Here is a 14,246-nt window from a genome sequence, read left to right on the forward strand (position 1 = left end):
AGCCTAGATGACCTCTCAGAATCAAGTCACAAGCTTGATGTATTTGATAAAAGACATACATTCTTGGCTTAAACAGTTTTTATCAGAATTAAACAGATCTAGTTAGCTTTTTGCTGATTTCCACACCTCATAGCAATTAGGATGGAAAGGGGAGCTTCACATAGACATTCAGTGGTGAGAAGTAAGTGATAGGAGGACCCTGACCGAAAGGGCAAAACGTCCCTTTTCTTTAAGTAAAGCATGCTCACTTCTGTGAACTTGCCTCAATTTTGTGAGGTAGTTTAGGAAGGTGAGATTAACCTCTTTTTATAGGGAAGAAAGTTGGAACTCAGGGAGTTTGAGTACCTCAGCTCAAGGCTGGCGGTGTGTGATCCGTGGGTCAGGAATGGAACCCACAGCCCCCAGTTTGCTGGCAGAAATCCAGGGAGCCACACAGGAGCAGTATCGTAGGTCTCGGGGCATTATGTGAACACTCAGCAGGATTCGGGTTCATGAAAACTAGTAAAAGGTGATATCATTTTGGTGTGGTCTAAGAAGATAAGAATGAGTTCCCCATTTTGAGAAGATTTTCATTTATAGTTTAAAATTAGGAGGCAAAACTGTTGTGGTACTAAAAGAAGAACTATGGGTAACTGGGAAACCTAGTTCTCAAAGTGGATCATTTCCTGAGGTTCTAAATTTCTCCTCCTCCTCCTCCTCCTCTTCCTTTTTTAACTCTGTAGTGATCCTTGAAAGGTGCTTTGGAATCAAAGAAGGGTGACCTGTGTAACGGTCTTTAAACATTTTTACTCTAGTAAGAATTTTGAAAACTGTGGATTCCCTCATGTATTTCTTCATTGACATTTAAATTTTTTGTCATAAGTTTAAATCATTTGCTAATGCTAAAATTGTTGTTGATAATAAGTATTGAAATTTCATCTTTTTTTAAAGAGTTATTTATTTTGAGGGGGTACAGAGGGAGGGGCAGAGGGTGAGGGAGAGAGAATCTTAAGCAGACTCTTTACTGAGCACGAGCCCAATGTGGTCCTGTATCTTAGGACCCTGAGATCAGAACCTGAGCTGAAACCAAGAGTGGAACACTTAACCAGCTGTGCCACCCAGGCATCCCAGTATTGAAATTTCTTAATAAAATTGTTCTATCCTTCTTAAACATGTTTCTTTGTATCAAACTCCATAACTATATAAAACTACCACTGTCTATTTACAAACTACTCTTTTAACAGTCTGAAATTTTAGAGTGTTAATTTTTCTCCTTGAGGTCTTTATTATTACACTTTTCTCACTAATTTTTTCTCACTAAATTTTTATCCTTATATTACTATTATGTTTAAAAATCTATTTTTGATCACCATATCATACTTCCGGTAACAATTTAATTTACTGTTACCATAAACCTCTAAGTGATTTTTTAAAAAAGTTGTCATTACAGTAATGTTTAGTACACGGTTGATGAAAATAACGTGTAAATTACAAATTTTGATAAATAATAATAGAAAAATAAAATCTTACCGGGATTTATCTCTAAATGCGTTATTGGTGCTTTTTCTATTCATGTATCAGTGGGTGAGATTTTTCATTGCAGAAAGAGTTTAGTGTGTTTTTCATTCTTTTTAAATGTATATGCTGTGAAATTTTGTTTACATAAGTGAAGAAGATGAGAGCATGAATGTAGCAGTGTCACTTAATTCTTTGAACTTGTGAGTTCTTCTTCAAAATCTCAGAGATCTATCATTTAAAATTACATTTAATGATTTCTCGGCTGACCACCCAATTAGGTCCCCAGGTTTATTCCAAGTGAAGAATTGGCAAAGCCACCTGAGTTGTCAAAGGACAGTGACTAGGGCCATATACTTTTTCACCACCAGTATTTTTCGTTGTTCCCTGGTGTCCCATCCAGAGGTTTTTCCTACCCCAGCATGAGTTTTGTGATGGGTGAGCTAGGTGCCTTGATTTTGTAGAACAGGAGTAGGGGGATTGGGAAAGGGAAGGTGGGAAAGGCGAACTGCTCTGTAGGATATTCTCAGTACATCAGTTCTTGGAAAGCGTGCTCAGAAAATTGATTTACCATCTTTGTTCCTGCGTACTCTTCATACCCTTGGCAACTTTCATGTACTTCCAGGAGTTTGCCCACCTGAATTTGAAGACTTTTGTGTTAGTAACCAGTATATGGTGGGTTCATAATTAAAACAATTTTTTTCTCCCTGGTGTGTGTGTGTGTGTGTGTGCGTGCGCACGCACGCACGCGCACACTTACTTTAAACTTAGAACACTGCTGACCAAGGTAAATCATTTATGCTGCTTAGGGTCATGGCATAGGTATTATTTTATTATTTCCATTATTTCCATTATTTCCATTATTTCCATTATTTCCATGTAAATTGTCCTATCCTGAGCATGAATCTACATATATATAGATATATATATGCACGGGCTTGTAAATTGTCCTATCCTGAGCATGAATCTACATATATATAGATATATATAGATATATATAGATATATATAGATATATATAGATATATATAGATATATATAGATATATATAGATATATATAGATATATATAGATATATATAGATATATATAGATATATATAGATATATATACTGGTCCTATTCACATGTACTAGTACTTTGGAAAGCATATCTTAAATAGCTCCATAGAAGGAATTACTTGCAATTCTGAGTAAACAACAAAGAGTTGGCCACATTAGATTGCTTTTTTGCTCCTGGCTTATTTCTTTTGGGTATCAGTTCATAAAATTACAACAGTACAAGAGACCTCAGATATAATTTATATTAACTCTTTCCTTTTCCAGAAAATGAAACCAGAGAGATGAAGCCAATTGTCCAAGGTCACAGAGGTGGTATTAGAATAGCAAAACCTGTCTCCTAACTCCCATTATTACACCCTTCGCTACATCACACCTTCTGTGCCTTTTGCTAAATTGCATTTCTCACCTCAGTCCTATTTAATATTATTCCTCCTGGGGACTGACTAGCTTTTTGTCGACTCAGCATTATTTTTTAAATAGGGAGGCATTTGCTTTTTCATTGAAGACTTTTCTGAAAACAAAACTACTCCTTATCCTGTGGCCAGTACTTTCTGAGGCACAGTAGGACACAGCGAGGGGAGCCTGGGGCCCCCGTGCCTCGTGCCCGCCCCCCCCCCCCTGCCGTGGCCCTGGGGGAGGGAGGGGATGTTAACAGGTCAGAGTAGAGGTGGATTGGCAGAGTGGGGGCTGGTGGGAGGTGGGAAGCTTACATCATTTCCCTGCAACTGGGCTCTGGCGAGGCTGTAAGGCCTCACTTTCCCCTGTATAATAGTTTGCCAAATTGCAGAGATTCGTAAAAGAGAGAAAAGGTATGGCGGGACGGGTGCTCGCCCTGTTTTAAATCTGCTCAAAGATGAAGCCGTCAATAAGTAACTGGAAGCAGCTAGGACCGTGTGTGCTTCGCTCTCCCCCAGCTCAGTTCCTTTCTGCTCCGCCCCATCCCTGCTCTCTCTGCTGCTCAGATCAGCTTCCTGCTTCTCATGAAAGCTGTTCTCCTGTAAAGCTGATCTGCTTTCACCGAAAGCATTATATTCATAAGTCTGAGTCAGGTTTTGTGGAAGTATTGTTGCTTTGGTTTTCTTTGGGGGACGGAGAAGGGGGGAAGAATATATTTAAAAAAAAAGAAAAAGAAAAGAAAGGGGCAGACTGAAAAAGCAAAATCATCATGAATTTTGTTGTTACATCGTGCCAGTGTTATAACCAGCTCTGTAGACTGCCGCACTGAAAACAGTTCTGTGAGAGGTATGTGCTTGAAAAACGGAAAGGTGACTATTGGCCATGGTGCACACTGTCCACCCAGTAGCTGCTCAGATGTCTGTAAGGCCGTTATTTGCTAGTGTTTTGATATGGAAAGGGCAGTCATTCCTCAGACGGGGTACAGTTAGGAGCTTTTAGTAAAATGTGAAATAACGTGGTTCGTCCCCCCATCAGGACTCCTGAAATGCCTCGTTCGGGCTGCATACGTCCAGTCAAATCCACAGCGTTCTTGCAGGCTCTTTCGGTGGTGACTGTCTGTAAACGAGATGATGATCTTTAATACCGCTCTCATTATTTATGAACCATATGACAAAGATTAACGAGAGAGACTTCCAGTAGCCTAGAAGAAGCTTCAGATTCATTAGGAGCTGTTTGCATTGGCAGATAACAGAAGTCAAAGGAAATGGTTGATGATTCACCATAACCTAAAGTGAAAGTTTTAAAGTTTAGAGGGTGTGTTATATTTAAGGGGAAAAATGTGGAGAGGTCACCAAAATTTAGAAGCATAACCCCACCTACTGCAGTGGATGCCTGACCTATATTGAGGCCCGAGGGTTTGGGAACACGTATGGATGTATCTTTTCAAAGGAGATTAGTAAAATATGTTTGAACATTTCTAGTCGGCGGTCAGAAGAATAGGATTGAGAATATAACCAACACTGAAGGAAATATGAACTATGTATTTGTTATGAAAAATCCAGGCTATTCTGCTATTAAAAAGTTTGGGGAAATATTTAAAGTAGGAAAATAAAACATTTTATCACATGCATTGGCTAAGCTACTAGTGGCAGAGACCATTCAAACTGCAGAGGAGTTTCTGCTTGTTTTAAGAATTATTTTATTGTAGAAAAAACTTGAGAAGTCTTGAATGTTACCATGCTTTAAATTTATTTTACAAAACTTTGGACTTAATTTTTTTAAGTTTATCAGCATATAAAGGTGCCAGTACTGTTGTCCTTTTCTATAAAGGTAGTAGTGCTTACATTGTTGAAAGCTCTTAATCGTGAATAGAAAAGGCTAGCTATTATAACTCAGCCTGAATTCTTCCCCTTTAAGAGACTGTGCCGTTTAAACTTGATTTCTTCTCAGATATTTGCAAAGAGCACTAATTTTATGATCTCAGAGGATATTATTAACAAGTTACAACTATAAAAGGTTCTAGAAAAGAACTAGTAAATAAAAGCCTTCTGAGAAGGAATCCCCTCAATGCCCCCTCCCCCACGGCCACCCTGATTGTATTTACCTTGGTCATTGTCAAGTGTAGCTGCACATTAGAAACCCCTGGAGAGCTTTTAATACCTACCATTGCCCAGGCCCTCCCCCAGAGATTCTAATTTAATTGGTTGGGGGTGGGGCCTGGGCTTTGATAGATTTAAAACCATTCCCAGGTGTTTCTGAGGTGCAGCCAGAGGTGACAACAGTCGCGCTGCCTGAACATCCCCTGTGCTGAACAGCCCGATGTGCTCTGGGTTCCAATTGTGTCAATCCCAGATCTGCTTTGGTAGGCGTCCTCTTAGGTCTGAACGTAGTCACCAGTAGCTCATCAGATACTATCATGTCTCCCCCAAGACTTCTCTTTTCCAGGCTGTCTAGTCCTCATTCCTCCAGCATTCCGGACTTGTTTTCGCCGTTCCTTTCTGTCATGGAATTGCTCTTATTTGTCAGGATCATCCTTAAATAGGGTGCCCTCGGGCCCCAGCTCATCGCTCTCGATTTGTGGTGCCCAGCCAGGATGCAGAGAATACAGAGAAGCTAAGCTGTGACTCCTTGCTCTGGACACTGCACTTCTATGACCGGTGGCGAAGATTACGTTAGCTTTTTTGGCAGTCGTGTCACACTGTTGACTCATGTTGAGCTCAAAGTCAGCTCGAGCTCTCGGTTCTTTTTCACATGAATTGTACTTAAGTCAGGCCTCTCCTACTCCATCCTGGTAGGTTTGTTTTTTTTTTTTCCACTGTATTGCCAGGGTTTACATTTATACTTGAGAAACATAAGAGGAAAACCTACTGAATCAGTTGTTCCACACAGGGAGAGTGATGTATTCAAACTGAATGCCAGCAGTTTATTCTGTGCATATAGCAGCAATTTGCAAGAGTGATCTAGACCAATCATTTGGATCCACGGTTAAATTTAATCTTGTTAATTCAATCCATCTTTCTAGCATTCCTTCTGATTCATTACTCAGTGCTTGCTGTTCAAAGTTAAAAACCCATTTGAATATGCAGCCTGTTTTAATGTTTGCATTCAATACTTGGTCAAATGCCTTCCTAAATCAAAATATATTATATGCGTGGCACTCTTCTGAACTATTTGTGTGATGTCTTTATTTTCAAAGGAAATGTGTTGAATTTGTCACGGCGTTCTTGTTTAATGACAGAACTAGAAGAAAATATTTTGCAGATGAGTAGGTGACTTGTCTAAGATCATACAGTTTGCTACTGTCAAGACTAGAACTCAGATCCAGCTCTGCTGGTGCCTACGCCAGTGTCTGGATCAGACCACAGATGCTGATGCCATGTGTCATTTAGGATGAGACTTGAAGCCAAAAGGAATTCAAGCCTCTATGGGTGCTTCACTGTCTCTTCTGGGGTATTAATATTTAATCCCTTAACGTATAACTCAGTCAACTCCTGACTTGTTATTCATTTAGTGTTCTGCCCAAAAGCAATAAAAAGAGGAGTAAAATGACAAGCTGGCATTCCTAAACTAACTGCAGAGAATAGTATTCTGAAGAGTTTGTGCATTCTGCCTCCCTTTGGAAGGTTATTCCTCCTAACCTCCCCTCCCCCAACACACACACAGTTGATGCTAGAGTAGTATCCTTTTGCTCATGGTGCATCACAGTACGGGAGGCTTTTGTATATTATCGGAGAGTTATATATGGCTAGTCTTTGAATTTTGCAGATAAGGAAACTGAGGCACAGGCGGAAAAGGCTTTGTAGCCGTGATGCTTAGCAGTGTGTATGCTATACAAGCGTACCTAGTACATAAGACACACTTAGTAAGTATCTGGGTACTGCACACCTTTCTTCACTATTGTTTTCTTCTCCACATAGGAATTGGATTTTACCTTTCTTTCTCCCCAGCTTTGCCCGTAGGTACTCATTTCCTTAAAAGTGTTGAAATGGAACAGATTTTTCAAGAATATCTATTACTTTAGAAAAGCTCCAGTGATACAGGAAAAGCTCAGATAACCAGGTTTATTTTTCCTCCTTTTGACTTACAGGAAAATGAGCTCCTTTCCTCCCCTTTAAAAAATTGATTCTAAACAATTTAGTTTAAAGAAAAAAAAAAGAAAGAGAGGAATTTCCAAAGAATGAATAGCCTAGGGCCAGTCTGCATACATTTAGCCCAAATGTCCACATCGTCATTAGGGTCCAGTGAAAACTGATGCTTACAACAAGACCGACCCTAGTGTAGGGTAAGACCCGCAGTGACCAGTGATTTAATTATGGTTGCTATACTGTATTTACTAAAGCAAGAAAGTATTCTTTAATACATCTTAGAAAGGGTTTCAATATCAGTAGTTGAAACAAAAAGGCTTTATAAGTAAATTTAGTCAGTTAGACGAGGCTACTCCTTCAGCCTTTTGGTTAATATAGGTTTGATTGTATGTCCTCCTTCACAGTTTAGCAACCCCTGGTTTTATTAATTAACTTGAGGCCGGCGAAACATGAACAGTAGTCCTGTGTGAGGCTGCACTTTCCGAGCATCCTTGCTGCTTTTCCACAGTAGCCCCAAGTGTCTGTTTTCTGTTCTGCAAGCATAGTTTGCATTACTTTAGTTAATAGTGGTTGTATCTTTTGCTTGGCTCTTCTTCTTATCTCATATCCTGCAATCCGTTCTTAGGGATCCTTCAATATTTTTATGCTTCATAATGGTGCTTTTAACCAGATGGTTTTAACAGGAAATGAGGATTAAATGTCCACAGAAACTTGAACCATGTACACATGGGCCATACAGAAGCACACAGCTGAAAACTGGCATGACAGATAGGTATGATTGCTAGTGGAATCAGTGACTTCTTGAGTAGTACTCAGTACAAAGTATCCATAGTTAATTTGATATCAAAGATGGGGTATCAGGAAAAAGATGAGATTGGGAAATACAGATTCATTACAATTACTTTTTTTTAAAAAAGATTTATGTGTTTATTTATTTGAGACAGAGAAAAGGGCACGGGTGGGGGCAGGGGGAGGAGGAGCAGAGGGACAAGCAGACTGCCTGCTGAGTGGGGAGCCCCATGCCTGGCTCCGTCCCAGGACCCTGAGATCATGACCTGAGCTGAAGTCAGACGCTTAACCAACTGAGCCACCCAGGTGCCCTGCAATTACTTTTTATTGTAGAATTTTAAAAGGTAAAGATGTAAAACCCTAATCTCTCTAAATTACTATTCACAGAGTGTTTATAGACATGTCTTCCAAAACGTCAGACAAATTACTTAAAAAAAGGAAATTTACTTAAAAAAAAAGAAATTTTTCAAGGCACAACATAGGGCTTGAACTCACGACCCTGGGATCAAGAGTTGCATGCTCTATGGACTGAGCCAGTCAGGCACCCCTGCCTCAAACAAATTACCTTTTTTAAAAATAAAGATTTTATTTATTTATTCATTTATTTTAGAGATAGAGCCGGGGGAGGAGCAGAGGGAGAGAGACAATCTCAAGCAGACTGTGCGCTGAGTGTAGAGCCCAATGTGGGGCCGGATCTCATGATCCCAATCTCATGACCTGAGCTGAAGCCAAGAGTTGGATACTCAACTGACTGATTCCACCCAGGTGCCCCCCAAACAAATTACTTTTTGTGCAGCGCATCCCAACCGTCATTTTCCTATGTGTTTTTTTCTTTATTATTTTTGTAACTACTGAGACTGGTGGCACTCATCAGATTTTGCTTATATATAACAATGTATTTCTCTCAGCTCTGGAGGAGGTAAGTGTGAGATCAGGGTGCCAGCATGCCCAGGGAAGGGCCCTCTGCAAGCTTCTTGCATCTTCACATGACCAGGGCCAGGGGAACTGCAATCACAATCATGAGGGCTTCACTCTCATGACCTAAGCAATCTCCCAAAGATCCCACCTTCTGATATCATCACATGGGACATTTGGATTTCAACATTAGTTTTGAGGGGACACAAACGTTCGGACCTTAGCATTTTGTCCCTGGCCCCTGTAAAATTCATGTCCTCAAGTGCAAAATGCACTCACCATTCCAGTAGCCTCCAAAGTCTTATTAGTTCTAGCATCAACTCCCAAAGTCTCATCTACATGTCATCTATGTCAGATATAGGTGAGATTTAGGCAGTGATTCATCCTGAGACAAATTCCTCTCCAGCCGTAAATGTGTGAATTCAAACAGGTTATGTGCTTCCAGAGTGTAATGGTTGTACAGGCATAGAGGTAAACACTCCCATTCCAAAACAGAGAAATAGGGAAGAAAGGGGTGATAGGTCCCAGGCAAGTCAAAACCCAACAGGACAAATAACATCAAATCAAAACTCAAGAATAATCTTTACTTTGATGCTCTGCCCACCAGGCCCATTGGGGCAGGGGTCCCACTTCCCAGACGCACTAGGGTATACCTGCCCCCGGAGACTTTGCTGGGCCCAGCCTACACAGCATCTCTCTCAGGCTGGAGTGGTATGCCTGTGGCTCTACTGATGTGCGGTTGTGGGGTGCCTGCAGCCCCACCCCCCACATCTCTGCTGAGCTTTACCCTGGTAGAGGTCTCTATGGAAGACTTGTCCTCACTATGCCCAAGTTCTTGCTCCAGGTGGCTCTATCCTTTGTAATCTAAGTGGAGTTAGCTACTTCCCCAGGGCTCTGTGAGGGGTGAGTCCAGCTACCCTGCTTTGGGTAGGTGTCTTCTGGCTTGTTGAAACCCAGGTGATATACTTTGAAACGAAGGAAGAAGCCCTGATAATCTCTGAATTGCCTTTAGAGTTCTTTCCTTGTCTTGAAAAATGTTACACATTTGAAGCAGTATAGCTCTGTAGTCCCCTCCTATAAATTCTGACAACGAACCTTCGTTCATTCCTTTCTTCTCCTTTAGTTCAAATTGCTGTTTTCCCTCTGGGGTATGGCTGATAAAATCTCTGATTCACACCCATCCTGATCTCCTTATCAGAAGGTCTCTTGGCTGCAGTCTTCTTGGTCTCTTCCAAAAATGCTTACTCGTTTTTTGTAATAAGACTGTCCTGAGACTTTTTCAGATTTTAAACTTATGCTTCCCTTTTGATTACAAATACTGTCAAGTCATTTCTTTCTACTTGAATTTTGCTATAAGCATTCAAGAGAATCCAAGCTGCACTTTCAACACCTTGCTTAGAAAAAGTTCAGCCAAATGTCCAGTTTCATTGTTCACAAGTTCTATCTTCCACGAAATACTAGGGCATGAATGAACATAATCAGCTGCATCCTTTACTGCTTTATAGCAAGGATGGCCTTTCCTCCAGTTTATAATAACACGTACCCGGTTTCCATCTAAGACCACATCAGAATGGCCTTAATTGTCCCAATTTCCACATTCTGTTCAAGACCACTTAGATATTCTCCAGGAAGTTTGGAGTTTGCTCTCTGTCTCTTCTCGTCTCTTTCTGAACCCTCAGCAGAGTTGCTTTTAATGCTCTGTTCCCAGTCGGGTAGGCTTTGTCTAGCATGCACTTCAGAACTCTTCCAGCCTCTGCTCATTACCCAGTTCCAAAGCTACTTCGCATTGGTAGGTATTTGTTGTGGAAGCACCACACTTCTGGTACCAGTTTTCTGTCTTAGTCAGTTAAGGCTGCTGTGACAAAACTCACAGCCCGCATGGCTTATAAACAGCAACCATTCTTTTCTTACAGTTCTGGAGGCTGCAAAGTCAAGGTCACAGTCATAGTTCGTGAATGACAAAGCTTCTTACTAGGAGAATTATTATTATTGTACTTCATATTTAAAAAGATGTAAAGGGAAAAAAAAGTTCCAAAGAAAAGGAATGTCAAGTGTCTTATCGAGTAGGGCCAAATTAACCTAAATCACCCAAACGAATATGTAGGACTTCTGTATTGAAATGTATTAATTTATACTGTTAGATATTATCTTCGTATGAATCTTAGAATTATTTGACTATTTTTATTAAAACACTTCAGTTAGATTTATTTGAAGTTGTGTAGGTGTCCCTTTCATTATTTAACAAGGACTTTCTCTCATCTGAGAGCTCAGGAAAACCTCTCTTGGAGAAAGTGATTTAAGAGCCGATGAGTAGATATTAGGTGGATTGGGCTGGGAGTGGTAGGAGATACAGAGGCTCTGAGGTGAGGAAGAGTAAGATGTCTAGGAAAAATTAGAAGAATCTAATATGGCTAGAGTTTTGTAAAGAGGTGAAAGGCTGGTATTATGCAGGTGGAAATCAGAATATGTGGAATTTTGTGTACTTTGATGAAATTATGGCAAACATAGTAGGTAACTTTCAACTAGGGTTAAGGTGTTGGAATTCACATTTTGTAAAGAAAGATCAGTCTGGTTGCCTCCGGAGGGATGCTTTTAAGGAAGGCACAAATGGGGATGCAGAAATCATTCAAGAGATTATTATTATAGTGGCAGCTTAAGCCAGGTGGTGGCAGTGGGATGGGAAGAACTGGACCGATTGACCATGTATTTAGGAACCTGAATTAATGGTGTTTTATGATTGACGGGTTGTGGACGTGAGACAGAGGAAACAACTCAGTGTTAGCATCTGGGTGCCTTGATCAGTACAGTGACAATTGCAGAAACAAGGAAAGCCCCGAGAGAAGCAGATGTGGGGGCTGTAGGGAAAAGATGATGTGTTTAAATGTACACATGTTGAAACTGAAGTGCCTCTAAGATACCTAGATTGAGATAGTCATTTATCTGTAAAATGTGTCTGGACTGCAGAAGAGAGGAATTGGCTTGAAATACAAATTTGGCAATCATTGGCATATGGTAATTGAAGCCTGAAGAAGAAATGAGGTCAGCTAAGGAGGAGTGCCGAGTGAGAATATAACCCGACTTGGTAACCCTAAGCCAAGGCCCTGCAGAGGAGAGATAATCTACCCAAAGAGTGAGAACAGGACGGGGAAGCACACATTACTCACCTGTTTTGGTTGTTGCTGTTATTGTTTTATCAGCATTGTTTAATTTGTTAGCCAACCTTTTTATTTTGAGATAATTGTGAATTTATATGTAGTTATCAGAAATAATACAGACCCTTTATCCATGTTCCCCCAGTGATCTACTTGAAAACTATGGTAAATATCACAACCAGAGTATTGACATATATACAGTCACTGCAAAACATTTTTTTCACCTCAAGGATCCCTCATGTTGTCGTTTTTATAGTCCTACCCCCTTTATAACTCCTTGCAATCACAAGTCTGTTTTCCATTTCTCTAATTTTGTCATTTTAAGAATGTGACAGAAATAAAGTCGTATAGTACGTAGTCTTTTGAGATTGTTTTTTTTTTTTTTACACTCAGCAAAATTCTCCAGAGATTCATGCAAGTTGTATCATTACTTCTTTTTTATTACCAAATAATACTCTGTGGTGTGAAGATATTACAGTTTATTTAACCACTCACCTGTTGAAAGATATCTGGGTTGTTTCCAGTTTGGGACTATTATGAATAAAGCTGCTGTGAACATTCATGTACATGTTTTTGTATGAATAAGGTTTTGTTTCTCCTGGATAAATGCCCAGGAATGCAGTTGCCAGGCTATATTATAGTTGTGTGTTTAGTTTTTAAAAGAAACAACCAAATGTTTTCCCAAAGTGTCATTATTTTCATTCCTATCAGCAATATATGAATGATCTAGTTTCTCTGTAACTTCACCAGAATTTGGTGTTATCACTTTTTTAAAACAGTTTCAGTAGCTGTATAGTGATAATCTCATCTAATTTGACTTTGCATTTCTTTGATGACTAATAATATTGAATATCTTTTCATTTGTTTACTTGCCATTTATAGATATATATTCTTTGGTAAAATGACTTCATGTATTTTGCCCATTTTCTAATTGGATTTTTTTTTTTTTAAGATTGTGTTTTGAGAGTTCTTTATATATTCTAGAAGCTAGTTCTTTGTCAGTTATGTGGTTGGCATGCATTTTCTCTGTAGCTTATTTTTTTATCTTCATAGGGTTTTTGGCAGAGCAAAAGTTTTGAATGTTGGTAGAGTTCATTTTATCAGTTTTTCCTTTTATGGACTGTGTTTTGGTGTCAGGTCCAAGCCATGAACTCTTTTCTAGCCCTAGGTTCTAAAGATTTTCTTACATCGTTTTTCTAAAAGTTTTATGGTTTTGTGTTTTACGTTTAAGTCTGTCATTCCTTGTGAGTTAATTTTTGTAAGATATGTCTTATGTTGAAGTCCTTTTTCTTTGTCTATGGATGTCCATCCCTCAATGAGTTGCTTTTGTGTTTGGTCAAAATAAGATAGAATGTATATATATATATATTTATTTCTGGATTCACTTTCCCTTTCATTGATCTATGTATCTGCTTCTCCACCAGTATCCTACATTCTTGATTAACTGCTGTAGCTATATTAAATCTTGAAATTGGGTAGATTGATTCCTCATACTTTTTTTTCAAAATTATTTTAGCTGTTCTAGTTTCTTTGCCTTTTTATATAAAAATCTAGAATAAACTTGTTTATCTATTATACTTAGAAAAATTTTGCTGAGAAGTTTTAGAAATTGTGTTAAATCTGTGCATCAATTTGAGGAGAATTGGTGTCTTTATTATGTTTAGTGTTCCAGTTCTTGAACACATAAGTTTCCTCTTTTACTTTACATCTTCTTTGAATTTTTTCATCAACATTTGGTCAGCATACATGTGTTGGACATGTTTTGTTAGTTTTACAAATTATTTCATTCAAAAAATATTGTAAGTGATACTGTATTCTTTTGGGGAGGGGAAGGGCAGAGGGAGAAGGAAAGAGAGAATCTTAAGCAGGCTCCATACCCAGCATGGAGACTGAGGTGGGGCTCAATATCAGGACGCTGAGATCATGACCTAAGCTGAAATCCAAAGTCGGACACTTACTGACCAAGCCACCCAGTGATACTGTATTCTTAATTTTGGTGTCTACACATTTATTTCTAGTATATACAAATGATGTCCACATGTTCATTATTTATATATAAAGATATAATTGATTTTTGTATGTTTAACTTGTATCTTTTGACCTTATAAACTCACTTAATCATTTTAGAAGTTGTTTTGTAGATTCCTTAGGGATTTTCTACATAGACAGTCATGGCATCTGCAAATAGGATTAATTTTATTTCTTCTTTTCAGCTCTCTTTGCCTTTTATTTTTCTTCCTTGACTTGCTGCCCTTGATAAAACTTCTAGCACTAGAACTTTCAGTTCCTGTCCAGAACTGTTGGAGTGCTAATAAGAGTAAATGAGAATCGACATCCCTGCCTTGTTCCTGATCTTA

General features: G+C 39.1%; 1 protein-coding gene across 11 annotated transcripts in view; it reads left to right on the forward strand.

Moving 5' to 3' along the window:
* BBX (BBX high mobility group box domain containing) overlaps positions 1-14,246 on the forward strand; it is a 265,993-nt gene that overhangs the window by 67,006 nt on the left and 184,741 nt on the right. The gene's annotated exons all lie outside the window — the stretch shown is intronic.

Source organism: Ursus maritimus, unplaced genomic scaffold (genome assembly GCF_017311325.1).
Source record: "Ursus maritimus isolate PB19 unplaced genomic scaffold, ASM1731132v1 scaffold_4, whole genome shotgun sequence".
Classification (NCBI taxonomy): Eukaryota; Metazoa; Chordata; class Mammalia; order Carnivora; family Ursidae; genus Ursus; species Ursus maritimus.